Consider the following 17,868-nt stretch of genomic DNA (forward strand, 5'->3'; position numbering starts at 1 on the left):
GACGTCCCCAAGGTTGTAGATCTCAGAAGCAGTAGTCTTAACTTGAGGCCAGTGCTGGCTAACAGGAAAGTCCGGGCTCTTTTTGTTACCACTTCCTGTCGCTCTTGCTTTTTCCCATCCTGCCTCCCCCCATGAAGTGCCATGTTGGTCTTTGTGGGCACTACACGTGCAGGGACATGAGGATGACACATGTGAGACACTGAACAAACACAGGCAAGAGTCTCACGGGCCAGGGCCCAGTCCTGGCTCTGCTCTTAAATCCTGTGTCACCCTGAGCAAGTCCCGTTTGCCGGGTGAGCCTCACATTTTCCATGGTACAGCTGGGAATTGCACCTCTGCTCTCTACATTTCTCCCCGGTGCTAATTCTGGGTTATGTCCCACCTGGATCTATATCGTTCTTTCCAGCTCTGCCCTTCCCTGTTCACCAGCTATGCTGTCCTTCTTCCTGCTCCTTGAACATGTCAAGTCCGTCCTGCCCCACAGCTTTGGCACCTGCCGGGCCCTCTGCCTGGAACGTCCTCCTCTGAACTTTAGGGGCCTGGCTGGCTCCTTGGCATGCAGGTTTCAGCTTAAATGTCACAGAGGCCTTTCCCACTCACCTGAGCTAATGTTGGGGTCCCACCCAGTCTCTTTAATGCCTGGGCCTTGTTTGTTTGTTGCATAGCAACATCATCATTTGAAATTGTATATATACAGAGACACACATATATACTTATGTAAATTTTTAAATCTTTCTGTTTACAATAAATATGAAAATTCTGTCTATCTATATCATCTATCTATCTATCTATCTATCTATCATCTATCAATCTATCTATCTGTCTATCTATCTATCTCTCTAATCACGTATCTGTCTACCTACCTACCTACCTACCTACCTATCTATCTATGATTGTTCATTTGTTTGTGAGCCTCCTGTCACTAGCATGTGAGGCCCATGGGAGCAGAGTGGTGGGCCGTCTCCTTCATTGCTGCGTTTTTAGCTCTTAGGAGGAGCGCAATGAGTATTTGCTGAATGCATTGAACAATCAGTGGAATGAATGAATGGATGAGCGAATAGTTCTGTGCTCTCTGAAGCATGAGGATGGGGTATAGTTGGGAGAGAAGGTCAAGTAAGACCAGGGCCACATGGTGCCATCTTCAGAAGCCCAGCACCAACTCCATAGCTCACTTCCTAGAGCAATGTAAGTGCCCAATAAATAGTTATTAAATACATGATCTCATGTCACCAGATCTGCTGTGGCATCTGCCCTGGTGTGGCAATTGTGGTTGCCAACCCAATCAGAATTATCCTGGAGAAAGATCACAAACCCAAAACAGCCCGGATGAAGGGGCCGCCTCTACCCCCAGCCTCCCACCCTTTCTCTTCCACCAGAGAATGTCAGTGTCCAGCTGCTGGGAGGCACAGCCTGTGTGAGTCTGACCATGTCACCCAGGGAGTTGGTGTTCAAACTTTGGGGGCATTTCCAAAGCTCTCAGACGTTCTGCTGATATAAAATCTACAGCTCTCCGGGGGCTCTGAGGGGTCACAGCTGATATTTTAGAGAATGTTCCACAACGTGAAGAAAATGCACTCTCTGCCCCACCCCTGGCCTACCACACCCCCTCCTCACCTCCCACCTCCCACCACCCTGGTTCACCATTTGATACTTCAGAGTTGCCCAGGCACTGGAGAGAAATGGATTTTATTTTACATCCTACAGCTGTCGCAGAGCTGGGGAAATCCCACATATTGAAAATAGTAAAATGGCTTCCAGGCTAAGAGTATTTCTTATTCAGTAATTGAAGATCTGGAGACTGTTACCCAGTCGACTCAACTGCTGAAAAACAAAATAAAAAGTAAAATGTGAAGACTTCATCCTATACCTGTCGTCCCTAACTTCTTAAGAGCAATTTAGGCAGAATATACTGTTTGCTGTCCACACACGCTTTCTGCAAGAAACCTCGGTTCTTAGATTGGAAAGTGCCTCCTGGGATGAGAAGAAGGGGCTTGAGAATTCATCAAATCTCTCTGCCTGCCCCTGAGCTGGCCCTCATTCCACCGCCCCAGAGAAACAAGAACCTAAAAACATTGAGAGAAGGCGATTTCACAGTCTCTCTAGGAGTCCTCTTTCATGGTCCAATAGCCCTTACAGTCAGGAAGTCATTTCTTGGTCTGACCTATGGCTCTTATGCTGCATTAAACCATGTTGATCTTAAAGAGTCGGGTTTCCTGGATAGCACCTATCTGGGGCTTTCCTGGGGCCCCTGAAGGTAAACGAGCTGCCTTTAAAGGCACATTATAGAGGAAATCTGTCTTCCACTGTCTCATGGCTAGAGTGTTCCCGCTGTCTGAGCCTTTGATGATATCCTTGCTCGCCAAGGAAGGCTGCCCCACAGCAGGGAGGCCGCCTGAGTTCCGCAGTGTCCTGGGGATGTTCTTCGAGGTGAGGTTCAGAGGAGGCTCACTGTGCTATATTCTAATCCTTAACCCTCCTTGGGGGCCAGTGCTGAGAGTGTTCTTAATTTCGTTCTTTAATTGCTTTACTAACCCACTGGCTCCATCTCATTCTTCATGCTGCTCTTTAGGATACCCAGTAGAGACCCTGCCTCCAGGCTATGCTCAATGGCATCATCATAGACTGAAGGCATTTTCTCCTATTCTAATCACTCTGACCACCATCCGTTCTCCTTTCCAGTTTTGAATGAAATTTCTAGACCCGAAAGCCCTTGCATTGCAGCTGTACATAGTGAACAGGCAATAGATATTTGTGAATGGAGATATTAATGAATGAACGGGAGAGTGCATTACCGGGGACCAGACTAGACATGTTGGCATTTTGGGTTTTCAGTTGCTTCCCTGTTTAGCAGTGGGTTTTCTGTCTCCCACTGACTGAGATCACAAAGCACATTTAGTAAGTAGAGAAAATGCCAGTAACCCAGGACAGGGGAGCCCCGACTGGGAATCCGGGAAAGAGTTTGACCAAATTTTGGCTTCGGCACTCAGCCATGAACCAAGCAGGACACAGGCTGAGGAGACAAAACCGCCTCTTGTATTGGTGGCATCCCTCTCCAAGGTGCTTTTACGACTCCACCTTTGGGATCCAGTAAACTCTTCTGTCTACCCTTCTCTGAGCCCCCACCTCCACCTCAAGCCTAACAGAGCCAAATTGGGGAGGGTAATGTCGAGTTCAGGGAGCTCTGAACTGGAAGGTCAGCTCACTTTCCTGGAATTCCTTATGAGGGATATGCTATAAATATGAGGTCTGCATCTCCCTGTCCTCCCCTGACAGGGCAGCCCCTGGAGTTGGAAGCCTGGCTTCTAGAAGGAAGTGTAATAATGTAAACTATTGAACGGGAGGGGTTGACACTGTTTTACAAAGGCCATGAATAAGCAATGAGTTTGTAACCGATCATCCCAGGAACCACATCCCATTCCATATGGTAAAAGGGAATTTCAACAAAAGGAACTTGCCTCTTTAATATTTCCTGTTATTAACATAATAACTCTCCTTCCCGGCACACACCCTGCCCTCCAGACCAGAGGGGACACTACAGCCTCTTGCTCGTGAAACCCAAGGCCTGGAGTGGGTGACTCTCCCCCAGGCCTCATGTGGGAGCACCGAGGATCTCGGCTCCCCAGCGCTCTCCAAAAACTAACCTCTACATCAGCCCTTGGCTCTCAGACCAAATAACACCCCCAAAGTCACCAGAGCACAGACAGTGAACCAGCGAACTAACAAGTTGAGGAAATAGTGAAACAACACATCTTCCTACTTGCTCTCTAGTTAATGGAGATAATTAATTTATAATTCTCCTCAGCTCTTTGCAGCTTGAAAAACAAAATAAAATACAGTTGGGTAGATCTTGAGTTTCTCTCTCTCGGAAGGTACTTTAAACTCCTTTTTTACTCTCTCTGACTTCCTCTGTCTTCCAGGAAATAGGATGCTGCCCTTAGGATATGATGCCCTTTCTTGAAGGTCACATGAACTCCCCTGACAGGCCTTCCTTTTAAATCTCAAGGTCATTATTGAGTTCTCAGGCCTGTGGGAAGTTTTTTCATTGTAGGAAGTTTTTTTTCATTTGAATTTTACCCTGATTACTGTATTTGGTGGTCTCTAGGAAAAAAGGTTGCATTGCCTAACAAGTTAACACGCATCTTTTAATGGTGCACCTCGTCATCTTTTCCTGTGTCTTGGCCACCAGGAAACTCAGTGAAACCTTTTGCTCAATTGTGCTAGTTTTCCTTAGCTTAAGCTTTTCGATTCTGACTCTGATTCTGGTTCTTCTGCATGAGTTTTAATCATCCTCTTGTATTTATTGAAGTTCTGCCTTCAAGTCCACGGGAATCCAGGGGATGTTCAGACAGTTTGGGGGTGGGTATCTGGGAGGGTTCTTGGTGAAAGCTGTTAACTGAGGAAGTTTAAAGAAGCTATGCAGTGTTGGGAAGAATCATGAAGGAGGGAAGACCAAGTCAGAACCAGGAAGATAAGGCAAGGCTGGAGCCTGGAGGGGGCCCAAGGTATGAGGTTTTGTTCAGGTGGAAAGTTCAAGATTTTGCTTATAAATTCATTCATTTATTCCTTCTTCTATCCATTCATCCATCCATCCGTCCGTCCGTCCATCCATCCATCCATCCATCCATCCATCCTTCCAACAAATATTTATTAAGAGTATATTCCATGCAAGGTACTTTTTCAAGCACTGGAAACACAGTGAACAAATCTGATAAAATTCCCTGTCCTTGTGGAACTTACATTCCGTTGGAGGTGGACAGACAATAAACAAACAAACAAAAATATGTGAAATATATCATGGGGAGACAAATAAGACAGGAGAGGTTGATGGAGTGGGAAGGTTGCAATTTTATGTAAGGTGGCTGGGGACAATGGGGGCCATTGAAATGAATGGAAAATATAAGCGAGGGAAGCCCATTTACATGGTACCAGGCATGAACCACAGGGTTGAGATCTCTTCTGGAAGTAGAAGGGATGGTACAGAAAGAATAGACACTAGAAAGAAATTTTGAATTTCTTGTCTGAGTTTGTACACACTTGGAAATTGCTTGTCTGAGTTTGCACACGCTTGGAAATTACTTTCCATCTTCTCCTCTGTCTCCTTCACTAGCTGCAGGTTTTCTGAGTGAAAGGAGTGTCCAGTGCATCCCTTCAGCTGGACAAAAAGACTGCTGGAAAAATTAAAGGTGTGAGGAGGGGGGGGCGGGGAGAGAGAGAGAAGACTTCAAAAGAACTGTGGATATGGCTTTTGGTACCTAGAGTTGAATAGAATAAAATTGACAAAATTTACAAAGATTTTGAGAGAGCTTATTGTCAAAACTTCCACCAGACTGATCTAAAGGAAAATGAGACTGTTGAAGACGTGAACACATTTCTGGTTCCCTACCTTTCTTCAGGCAGGAAGCAGACTGGCTGTGCTGCTCGGCCACTAAGAAGGGCATATTCCCCAATGGACACTTCAGAAGTGGCCAAGGCTGATGGAAAGGGAGGACCTCCAGAGGGCAGAGCCAGGGGCCCCGGACAAGAAAGGACTGGGGAGCTGGTCTGAGAGCGTAGAACAGGGACCAAATCAAGGAACATTCTCTACTCCCAGGTTACTCCCTTTTCAAATGGGAATATTTTTGCAGAAATTCTTTCCTAGTTCCACTGTTGTACGTTGGATGTATATGGGAAAACAGCTTGTCTTTTCAATTTTTAGGTCCCTGGGTCAAGAGGAGCCTCAGTGAGATCCAATGTAGATCATCAGTTTCTGGATTTCCAGCTTACTGTCAGGATTGGACAAGATTTTTGGAGTGTCTTCAGGATGGAGTGAGTGTATTCTGCGTGTGGGAAAGGAGGGAGTACTTGTGACCAAAAGGGCAGAAGGTGGGCACTGTCTGTAAATATTCATTCCCTCCTCTTTCTGTCCATCTTCCTGGGGCAAATATGCTTTCCTGCCCTTAACTTTGGGTGTCATCATTTTACTTGTTTTGGCAAATGAGATATTAATGAAAGTGACATGAGCAGGGCCTTGAAGTGTGCTTGTGTTGTTGAACTTGCTGTCTGGCACTTCTGCCATTGCCATAAGAAACACATGACAGGGGTCCAGGAGAATGAGAGATATGTGGAGCTGCCTGGGTGACCTGTAGACCTGTAACCTGAAGCAAAGCCACCCCAACTGACCCTCAGGCATATGGTGAGAAACACTTATTGTTGGATACCACTGTGGTATTTGTGGTTGTTACACAGCAGTAGCTGACTGAGACAGCCCACAATAGCAACCTGGGGCCCCATGGTTTCCTGAAAGATAGGAAGTGAACAAATAAATAAATTGGAAGTGGGTCAGTGCCAATAGAAAGGAGAAATGATAATACCCTTGGGATGAGCTGAGAAACTTCTCCTGACTGCCTTGAAAACTCCATATGAGTAGTGAGTCCTGGGAAAGGTGGGAAGCTGTATGGAAACAAGTGCACCTCAAAGTCTTCCATGTTCGTCAAAGAAAAAGAATAAACAGTTGGTTGAGGTTGTGGGTGAGGTGAATGGGTTTCTAGATTGAGGTTGCCCAGGAATTCTGTGTGTATATATACAGTGTACATACTTAATGTTCGATATATTTGTTCTACAGTAACGTTCTGATAATTAAACTTCTTAATATAACTTTGTGGTAAGAGTGCTTTTCCCACATTCCAGAGATTACCAGGAGTCTGACATTTTTTAAAAAAATCTTGTCGTATTGTATGTATTTTAAGAAGGAGTTAGAGTAAAAATAGATCGATTAACCAGGAGTGCTGGGAAAGGGGGTTGGGTGGGAAAGAAAAAAATGCCATTCAGAAATAGACCATGAAACTAATTACTTGGATAAACCAATGTTAAAAAAATTTATTGTTTGAAACAAGGGTCATGAACTCAAATACCTTAGGGGCCAGGCAGGTGACATAAACAAGTGAAGCAGGCCGGTTAGGAAACGTGATACGGAGAGTGTGTGCCCTGTCCAAGGAGGGCAGCTATGACTTGGCTCCCTCCAATCGTTGCCGTGTGGGAATGGAACCTACGGTTGCCAACTCTTCTGAGTTTTCCTGAGAAGCAGAGCTGCCAGGTATGCTTGTGCAGGTTGTACACTGCACAAAAGTGCTCAGCTAATAGGGCAACTAGAGACTGAAACACAGTCTAGGCTCTACTTAACAAGCCCTGGGCCAGGACATGTGACGTGGGGAGCAGAGGTGGGCTGGATTTCAGCCTATCTTTGTGTAATGTACAATCATATAGGGTGGTCCCAGGGTGGAGGATCCCACTTGCTGTTGTGGAACTCCTCCTTATCCCTGCCCCTGGCAGCCTGGGCACACGTACCCTTCCTAGGCTCAGCCAATTAGATGCTCCTTCTAGACCTGGAGTCTCGTGTGAGTGACAAAGCATAGAGGTGGAGAGATTACATGGAGTGGCATCAGCTGTGTTGAGGTGTGTTTGAATGGTGATTGGTACAGCACTTTTGCAAACACTGAGCTGCCAAACAAAGCTCACCGTCCTGCGGATTGAGCCAGTGGGCCTCCAGCTAGCCACCTCTGGATTAAGACATTCCAGGTAGGGGAAGGGGACTGTGAGTGTGCTCACCTGTTCTTAGTAACCTTTGCACATGCGTAGGTTTCTGCTTCATGAAGCTTCCCTAAATTGTATGTTTCTCCACAGTGAGGTGCCCTTCCTGGGCGTTGCAGCACAAGGCAGTGAAATCTCCCTTCCTCAGAGGGCGTGCATTTGGTCCCAGTTCTACTAGAGCTTGGTCTTGTGATCTTGGTCAAGTTTTCATCATGCGACCCTCAACTTCCTTGTCTATAAAATGGGAATTTGGATTTCTGGTACTCCTTGCCTCCCAGGGATATTGTAAGGATCAAATCCAATGAGATGATGCATGAGAAAGCACTTTGCAAGCTCTGACACACCATGGAAACATAAGGTTTCATTATACGGCTGCTGAGACATGAGAAATCGCGTTGCTGATGTTTTAACCAGAGATGGGGGAATCTGGCATGGAGCAGGCCATTCGATTTTATCAAAATGCTGAAAAAAGAACTTTGCAATCCACTGCCTCCCCAGGCTACTCACCCGTCCACTGCTGCAAACCTGTGCCTTTCCCATCAGAATAAATATTTGTATTGCACCTTAGCATTATTTTATTTGACTCTCACAACAGTCCTGTGGGGTCAGGATTATTATTCCCATTGCTGATGAGAAAACTGAGCCTAAGAGAGCCTAAGATCATGAGGCTGGCAAGGAGCAGAACTGGGGAGTGAACGTAGGTCTTCCCATGACGTTTTAGTTTATGGTACCTCCCAACAGCCTCCTGGGGCCCTTAGAGGCCAATTGGAGCTCAACAGCACCACCAATGATAGTAAAGACTCCTACGAAGCTCTCGAAGGATCAGGAGGGGATCACTAAATGTCTGGCGAGTGGAGGAGCCTCAGCCCGGAATCCCTTCTCTCCATCTTCTGGAAACAGCAGCCTCCGCTCCCAACTTTTGGGGAAGTGCCCCCTTCTCTAGTCAATGTAGTTTGAGGTGAAGCTGCCTCTCCACACCAGAGAGGGGCATGTGATTTAATCGGGACCAGTGAGATACATGTTCCCAAGCATTTGAATCTTGAGAGTTTACACACAGGGATGGAGGGAAGTTGAAGCCAGGTCATCCTAAGACTAAGTCTAGCACAGCGGTTCTCAGACTTACTTAGAAGGCTTGTTAAGACAGATTGCTGGGCCCACCCTCAGACTTCTGATTCAGAAGGTCTATGGTACGACCTAAGAATTTGCATTTTTAATAAGTTCTGCTTATTATGATGCTGCTGCTCAGGGGACCACAGTCAGAGCTTCTCCACCAGGCGTGGTTTTGTCCCCCAGGCACATATGGCAATGTCTGGAGACATTTTTGATTTTCACAACTGGAGGGATGCTATTGGCATCTAGTGGGTAAGAGGTCAGGGATGCTGCTAAACATCCCTCATTGCACAGGGCAGCCCCCTCGCCCCCGACAAGGATATGTAGCCCCAAATGTCAATAGTGCCGAGGTTGAGAAACCTTGCTTTGGAGGAACAGTTGACATGCTCCTACACTGAGGTCCGAGAGATGCCTGGTTCCTGCCTCTCTCCATCCTTTTGCAACTGAGTCTGTGGGCTATCCCAGTATCCTTACAAAACGTTCCTTTTTCTTTCATTTAATCAGAGTCAATATTTGTTACCTGCAACCAAAGATCCAACAGAGATGAAGATTTAACTATTTTAGGGGTCAGGCGGGTGCTAGGAAGCCATGGGCTGGTTTCTGGGTTAGAATGACATATAAGCCACATGCATTTTTTCCTTTTCTTCTATGACTCTCCTCCTTCCATTTAACTGCTGTGTACTATTCCATTTTAAATGTATACTGCAATTTGTTTATCCATTCTCCTATTCTTGAACATTTAAGTCATTTCCTTTTTTTCGTTATAAACAATGCCACAATGAACGCTCATATATAAATGCTCTGTGCTAATATGTAAGAGTTTCTCTAGGTTCACACCCAGAAGTGAAATTGATGGGTCATGCCATTCAGACACCTTCAGTTTTACTGAATATTGATAAATTGTTCTCCAAAATGTTTGCATCAATTCGTCCTCCCACCAGTGGTGTATCAATATCTCCCCACATCCTCATCAACACTCAGTGTAGACAGATGCATTAATTTTTGCAATCTGTTGAGTGACTCATTGTTTTAATCTGCATTTCCCTGATCATTAGGATCGCTGACCATATTTTCACATGCTTATTGCTCACTTGGGTTTTTCTTTTTGGAGATAATAATTCACGTTCTTTGCCTCTCCTCTTTTTATTTCACTTTTTTTTTTCCTTGTTTGTTTAATTTCTAGATATGTAGGTCATATGATATGTTCTGGCTACGAATCTGTTACCGGGCATGTGAATTGAACATCTACTCTCTGATTTACCTTTTAACTTTGTTTATGGTGCCATTCGTTTATAGAACTTTAAAATTTTACATCAGTCAAGTGTATTAATCTTTTTCTTTTTGGGTTATTTTTTTCCATCTTGTTCTAAGGATCTTTCCATATGCTGATATAATAAAGATACTCTCTTCTATTTTCTTTAAAAAAATGTAAAGCTTAAAAAAATTCTAGTTTAATCCACCTGGAATTTATTTCTATTTGTAGAGTGGGTCAGAAATCTCATTTTAATTTTTCCATATGGGTCCAGTTGGCCCAGCACCAATTATTGAACAACCCATCTTCTCCCCATTGATCTACAATGTCACCTTTGGGGGTAGTTAGTTTCCATTTATTCGTGGGTCTGTTTCTGGGCTCTCTGTTCTGTTCTTTTGGTCTCTTTGTCAGTTTCTGCACCAATACCACACTGATTTAATTACTGTAAATTTATAATATGTCTTGATATCTGAAAGCATGAATCTTTCCTCCTTCTTCAAAATTACCTTGGCTAATTCTAGTGCTTTACACTTCATATACACATAATACATATGTATATAATACATGTAATACAGATATGTATATATGAACAGTGTGTATATATACAGGTTTCCTCTGCTATCCAAAAGTAGAGTATTCCTATAAAACCTTTCGTAAACCAAAATGGCGTAAAGGGAAGATGCAATTACCATTAATTTATATGGGAAAACTTTTTGAGCCTTCCCAGACCCAAAAAATAACCTACCAAAATAATGGAGATACAGCACGGACGGTCACAGACACAGTTCAAAGCTATGGCGGCTTGAGGCTGCGACGCTGAGTGCAGTTCCCCGGGAGGGAGCTTGGTGGCGCCACTCTGGCTGCTGGGGCTGCGCGCTGCCTCCTACAAACGCTGGCTGCAAAACAAATTTTGTTTTGTTTTGACAAATTTTGAACGCTGTTTTCGCTTTTCGTTTTTTTTCATAAAAGTGAAAATCCTCTTTGAATTTCTGTAGGTTAGCAAAAACCAGTACTAATGTAGGTCTTTCATAAAAGCGAAGCGGGGTAAAGCGAACTTTCCGACAGCGAGGGAAGCCTATATATACGACACTTGCAAGCTGTGTAAGTGCCCGGTCCAGAAGTGGGGCTTGGAAATGTTAATTTCCGATCCCTCCTTCTGAGGGTTCCTTGTTGTTACCACCAGGAATGTACACTTCTTGGCGTAGTTTCATTCAGCCCCTGACCTTGTGCCCTAAACAAGACAACAGAATCGCTGTACTCAATTCTGGGATCCACTTTGTCACATCTAGTCTCCTTACACATATGACCCCAGCTCTGGACACATAGGAGCACTCAGTAAATATTTGTTGAAACTGAATAAAAATGCCTAGAGAGACCAAATGCCCCAAGCAGGGTCTGTCTGTGAACTTTTCTCCTTGCAACCCCAGAAATAGCACCATGTTTATTCATTCAACAAGTGTTTGTGTGACTCCTACTGTGTTCCTCGTGGGCCAGCGAGACATGGCCTCAGCCTTCATGGAGACAGACGTTCAGGAAGTTGGTATGTAATTACATACTGCAAAAAATGCTATAAAAGAAAAGAACTGGACTCTTAAGAGAATAAAGTTATTGGAGGGTCAAGGGAGCCCTTTCTGAGGAAGTAACATGTGAGTTCAGGATGAGTAGAGCCAAGTCAGGCCAAGATAAAAGAGGATTGTTCTAGAAAGAGAGAGCAGCTTGTGCAAAGGTCCTGAGGTAGAAAAAATGGGATATGCAATACTGGTTCTTCTCACTCTTTAATGTGCACCTGGGGATATTATTGAAAGGCAGAATCTAACTCAGTAGGTCTGGGATGGGGCTGATCTCCTGAATTTCCAAGGTGCTGTGGTGCTGCTGTGTCTCACTCTTAGGGTAGCACTGTGTTAGAGGAGCTGAGAGACACTTGAAGGCACGACAGAGCATGGTGAGCAAGAACGAGAGTGAGGAGATGGGACTGGAGGAGTAGGCAGAGACCAGATCACGCAGGATCTTGGGGGCCACCTTCTAAAAGTCAGCAGGAGAGTCACACAGTCTGATTTGGCAATTGATAAAATGCTTCTTGAATTTTTTTAATGCTCTATAACATTGCTGAGAATGGTAGTGGTTGAATGAGACACACCCTTGGGAGTTTACAATCCTGGGCTTGTTCCTCGATGCCGGAGAACCCTAAAAACCAAGGGTTTGCTAGAGTGTTGAGACTAGAGGCTGGTCACCCGCGCAGCCAGAAGTCCCCCCATCTCTCAGCTCCCCTCCTGTTCCACCCTTAGATCTGCTGCTGTGTTTACAAAGGCTGTGGTGCCATGTGCTGGAAAGAAGGGCCTAAAGACACCGGGGGAAGCTCGGCCCCACTACTTCCCACCTGTGTATCTGTCTGACCCTGGGCTCGCCTGTAATAATCTGCAAAATGGAGATGCGTAAACCTCTCCAGCAGGGCTGTTGGGAAAATTGGAGATAATGCACGATAAACACGGCCATTCAGTAAACAAGATGTGTTTTTCCTGATTCCTGTTCCCAAATCCTGAATTTAGGAAAATCTCACAACAGGCCACCTTCTGCACAAGGTTCAAGGACTTGACACTCGCAGGACCTTTTTTATCTTGAAATGCCCCTCCACTTGGAGAAGCTTCTCTTGTCTTCAGTAAACCAGTGGTATCTCGGGTTAGACTGGCAGAATACAGGCCAAAAAAAAAGCGGGGGGGGGGGATAATTTCATTTTGAAAAAGAAAATTCTCCATAGGAAAGAAAACGAGCTGGGTTCCCCCGCTCTGTCTGTGCTGACGTTTTCCTCTCTCTCTGTCTGTGTGTCTGTGTGTCTGTCTCTCTCCCGTTTCTCAACAACAGGATGTCCTCCTGCTCCCCCTCCTCTCGTGGCAAACAAGCCCGGAGCCGCTCTGTCTGCCGCGCTGGGCTCTGTTTAAAGGAACAGACACCCATTTCTCACAGAAGAACCGTTAGGTAAACAATAATATATTTTTTTAAGGCCAGAAAGCGGCTCAACATACTCAGCGTGGTGTGAATGTCTCCAGCATTCCCCAGCTAGTTTCAGGACAAAGGTCTCCAGAGGAAGGGTGCTTCTTTTCTTTTCTTTAAAAGAGGGAAAGAGGACAACAGGAAACCTTGGCCGAGAGGGGCTGGGAGGGCTGAGGCCGGCAGACAGGAGCCTCTTCTTGGCCTAAAGAACCCCAGGAGGCTGCTCTTGGGCACCCGTGGCCTGAGTGGGCAGGAGAGGATGGCTTTTGCTCTGATACGCCCTGTCCCCTAAATGCACCTCCCATTTGCTGAGCACTTCCAGCACTGTGCAAAGGCCCCCCCGATGTGACCCCACTGCACCCTCCTAATGACACCCAGAGGTATGTATTATCACCCCCACTTCACAGATGAGGAAACTGAGGCCCAGAAGGATGAAGTAATCTGCCCAAGGTCACAGAGATCAAAGTTGATTCAGGACTCAAAGCCAAGACTCCAAAGTTCATTCTGAACCACCCCAACCTTGACTTCCCAGGTCCCAGCTCTTTGAATGACTCGACATCACCCCATAGCCTTGCAAGGGAGGAAAGGACCCGTTTTCTAGATCTGGAGGGCAGGATCTGGAGGAATGAGCTGCACCAGGTAGGATCAGGAATAGGGCCAAGGTTCCCAGGGTTCTGACTCAAATACCTCATGCTGGTAGTTTCAATAAAGAAAAGTCCAAAGAACAAGATGCCATCAGCACCTCCATTTCCTCATGTGGTTGCTCCACTCTGAGACTTCAGCGAAATCTTCCTTCCCGCCACCCTCTGTCTTTTGGCACTGTCTCCACAGCTGCCATCCATGGACGTCAATGGCTGCACACCCGTGTTCCCATCTGTCATGAACAACAAAGAAATAGTTTCCAGAAAAATAAAGCCACAGAAGGTGTTCTCAAACCAAGCAGAAAGGAAATGGTTTTGGCTTCTTCAAAATATAGCGACTGTCATAGCTGATGGGGGTAAGTCAATTGGGAGGGGCGGTGTGGGGTGGGGGGTAGAATGCCACTGGCTGTGGGGGAGGCAGACCTGGATTTGAGACCAACTTGCTGGTGTGGGTCCACGAGAAATCCCTTCCTGGTTATGATCCTTGTTTCTTCATCTGTTGCACCTGCACCATGGAGTCAATGTGTTGAAGTAGAGCTTTCTGAAGGCTTCTCTGTGCCAGGACTTCTCCTTCTGTTTTCACGCAACCCGCAGAAGGTCGGCATTATTATTTTACGATGAGGAAAGTGAGGCTCACCGAAGTTCACCAGCTTGCCCAGGGTTGGCCTGGCTCCAAAGTGGATGCTCTTAATCAAACCACTAAGCTACACTGGGTATGTGAGAAGAATGTACTGGGCGTACCATATGGGCTCAATCAATTTGATTCATTTCCTTAATTCCTTGACTCCAAGGGGCAAAGGGCACATTAAAGATGGAAGCCCTGACTGCCACCGTTTGGTAGGCCAGACCAAGGGTTCGAAAGCCTTGGTGAAGATAACGGAGGTTTCGGTGCTTCGCCACCCCCCTGTAAAATGAGACCCAAGGTAAAATTTGGTCGTCAGAATGGAGCTGACTGTTGTTATCTTTATCAGTTATTTCCTCCCTCAGAAGACAGGAGATAACCAAGTTCTTCCCCTGGCCTGGAGAGGAAGGGACAGAAGAACAGAGCAGGGGGCAGTGTTCATGCCAGAAAAACAGTGCAGTGGATAGTGATGACAACGAGAATGGAATGCACGGTGTGCTTACTACGGGCGGGAGCTGGGCCAGGTATTTCACAGCCGTTGGCTTCTTCCAGTGTCACGGTGATGCTGCTGAGAGTGCAGCACCTGTTTCCCCTCCGGCTCCGTTCTTTGCCCTTCTCTCTATGCCTGGGAGGCTGCGCTCCCTCAGACAGCATTACCTGGGCTTGTTTGAGATGCTAACAGGACCTCAGAGGCCGAGAAGGGAGAGGTTGGGGTATCCTCCCCCTCCCTCTGCACGGCAGCTCGCTGTCCCTCGGTGGCCCTGACTGCTCGGGGTGGGCCCCTGTTGTGCCTCCAGCTCTTACACTGGGCTTCAGCCCTGGGAGAAATAGTGGCTTCCTTCCTTCACTAAGTTCTCTTCAGTTCTCCCCACTGAGTGTGCCTTCTGTTCCCTGCAGCCACCTGCGCGGATACTGCCAAGTGCCGCTTTCTCCATTTCGCAGAGGAGGCCGAGGCCCAGATCTTGCCAAGGCCACGGGAAGAGGGAGGATCCAAACTTGAGTCTTCCCAAACCCCCACCCCAGAGAGGCTGGCAAGCAGGATGGGCTTAGCTGGACCTGCATGGGGATCCCCTATGTTGCTTCTGAAGCAAACTCCTGGATGGGGGGGCGGTGCCCACAGGATGGGAGGTCAGCCTGACCGGCCATGCATCCTCACCATGGGTGACCTGTGCTGAGAACAGATCAAATCCCTCTGCCAGACCCATGGATTCCTGCAGGAATAGGCCCAGCAGCTGTTTATTTCCTTCCGACGTGAAGCAGCAGGGCTCCTGGGAGCAGGGAGAGTGAACAAGGTCTCCTGCCTGAAGCCATTACTGTTATTGCTCATGTTATTAAATGTCTTCTACATTTACAAAGAGTTTCCTCTGGTTCCTCTGTCCCCTGCCTTCTTCCTCTCTTCCTTGTGGCCAAACTGGGGGACAGCTGGGTCCTGTTCCCCCAGCCCACTTTCCAGATGGGGATACTGAGGCTCTGAGAGATGCAGAGCTGGAGGACAGTAGGTGGCTTGGAGGTGTTGCTGCTCTGGGGGCTGAGCTCAAATGGGGCCAGTAACATCTACTCCTTGAGCCAAGATGAACAAAGACCCTGGCAAGGAAGACCTACAGCTTAGACAGGGACAAGAAGATGGGAAAGAGGGAGGAGGGGGACCATCAGTATTTTTTGGAGCAAATGCAATGATGTACCAGACCCTCAGTCACCTCACTGTATCTGCTTGACCACTGTGTACCATCCCACCCATTGTCTGGATGAGAAAACAGAGTCTGGGAGGGGTTAAGCGCCTTGGGACTGGCCTTTATTAAGTGCTGAATAAATATGTATTGGCTGAACAGATTAAGTAACTTTACCCAGCCAATTAGTAGCAGAGCTGGAACTGGACTTTAAGTCTGTCTGACCCCAAAGCCCTGTGTATGCGTCAGCAACACTATTTGTGCCAGGAATAAATAAAAAAAAGAGAAAGGATGGAGGACTGAGAAAAGCAAGAGAGAGCCACTAGCTGCTGGACTAGAGGCTCTAGGAGAGGTGCTAGGACAGTGCAGTTAAGATTGTGGGTTCCGGAGATAGGCTGCCTGGGTTCAAATCCGCCCCCCTCTCTACCTACTAGCTGTTGCTTAACTTTTCTGTGCTTCGTTTCTTCACGTGTAAACGGAGATAATAATAGTACCTATGCTGGCCTGGGCTTATTTGCCTTGATATCCACTCTACACCTTTCCTTGCTCTGCATCAAGGTGGGGCTGACCCTTGCAGGCTGCGGCTGCCAGGCTCCTGTGACATCTGGTTTCCAGCAGGGTTTAGCCAATGGAAGGCACTGGCAGGAGGTCGGCAGGCGGGGTTAGAGAGAAGCCGGAGTATTTCTTCCCGCTCCCTCTGCCCTGGGCCTGGGCTCTGGGAGTAGCTCATTCTTCTTCACGGCTTTCGCTCCTGCTGGATGGGGCCACTGTGACTCCAGCTTCTGGATGAACCGGAAGCTGTAACACCCATTCTAGGAGTGCTTCTTCCTATTGGTAAGCTCTGGGCTGTCTCACCATCCTTGTTTGGCTTCTCTGCTTTGCCATCGCCAAGAAAGCCAGTTCTCTGCATTAAATCCCCTCTATTTTAAACACTCAGGGTGATTTATATGGGAATTCAATAAGTTAGTCAACACTTGAGAGCTCGACACATGTCAGCCTCTATCCTTGTGATTACCTAGGCCAAGGCTGTCTCCAGCCCCACTCACAGGTCCCTGACTCTTACGCTCCTCTGTGGCTCTTGCACCTGGGGCTGGAACACTCCACATCCGTCACAGCAATGAGAGGGCGGCGGCTGCACTGTCTGACCCTCAGTGAACCTGCAAAGCAGCGGTGTGTCTCCCCATATAGGAGGAAACAGGCTCAGAGCCACTGTGCCGCCTGCTCGAGCTCAGGGAGTGGCCAGAGATGCAAACCCAGGTCTGTGAGATACCACCGGTGGTGTCCTCGCCACCATGCTTGGTCGCGGAGGAGCTACTGCAGAGGGAAAGCTGGGCTGTGTCCCTGGACCTTCTTTGATTTTACTTTTATTTATTTATTTATTGCTGAGGAAGATTCACTCTAAGCTAACATCCGCTGCCAATCTTCCTCTTTTTTTGTATGTGAGCCAACACCACAGCATGGCCACCGACAGACAAGTGGTGTAGGTCTGTGCCCTGGGAACCGAAGCTGGGCCCCCCAAGTGGAGCATGCTACACTTAACCACTAGGCCACTGGGGCTGGCCCCCTGGACCTTCTTGTTTCTGTTTGTTTATTGCAGTAACACTGGGTTATAACATTGTATAAATTGCAGGTGTACATCATTATACTTCTATTTTTGCGTAGATTACATCGTGTTCACCTCCCAAATGAATTTGCGTGTCATCCTGGCGCAGGGGCCATGCTAATCTTCTCTGTATCGTTCCAATTTTAGTATATGTGCTGCCGAAGCGAGCACCCTCTGGACCTTCTTTTAGAGTTTCTATCTGGATGCTGCTGGTACAGGCAGCCAGGTGTGTGTGTGTGTGGTGTGTGTGTAGTGTGTGTGTGATGTATGTGTGTGTGATGTGTGTGTAGTGTGTGTATGGTGTGTGAGTGTGTGGTGTGGTGCGTGTGCGTGTGTGTTGGGGAGGTGCTTTCCTTCTTCCACCCCCAAGCTACCTTCCCTGAGTCCTGTGACCTGTGATGTGACCTTTGCCACCCTCT

At 47.0% G+C, this 17,868-nt stretch overlaps 1 non-coding gene across 1 annotated transcript; it reads right to left on the minus strand.

Moving 5' to 3' along the window:
* Positions 1–17,509: 17,509 nt before the first annotated feature.
* On the minus strand, positions 17,510–17,620 carry LOC147914984 (U6 spliceosomal RNA). Its single transcript, XR_015554833.1, has one exon. It is a non-coding gene; the product is annotated as a U6 spliceosomal RNA (small nuclear RNA).
* Between the last annotated feature and the right edge of the window lie 248 nt (positions 17,621–17,868).

Source organism: Ceratotherium simum, chromosome 16 (assembly GCF_057802395.1).
Source record: "Ceratotherium simum simum isolate JZ-2026a chromosome 16, ASM5780239v1, whole genome shotgun sequence".
In the NCBI taxonomy this organism is placed as follows: domain Eukaryota; kingdom Metazoa; phylum Chordata; class Mammalia; order Perissodactyla; family Rhinocerotidae; genus Ceratotherium; species Ceratotherium simum.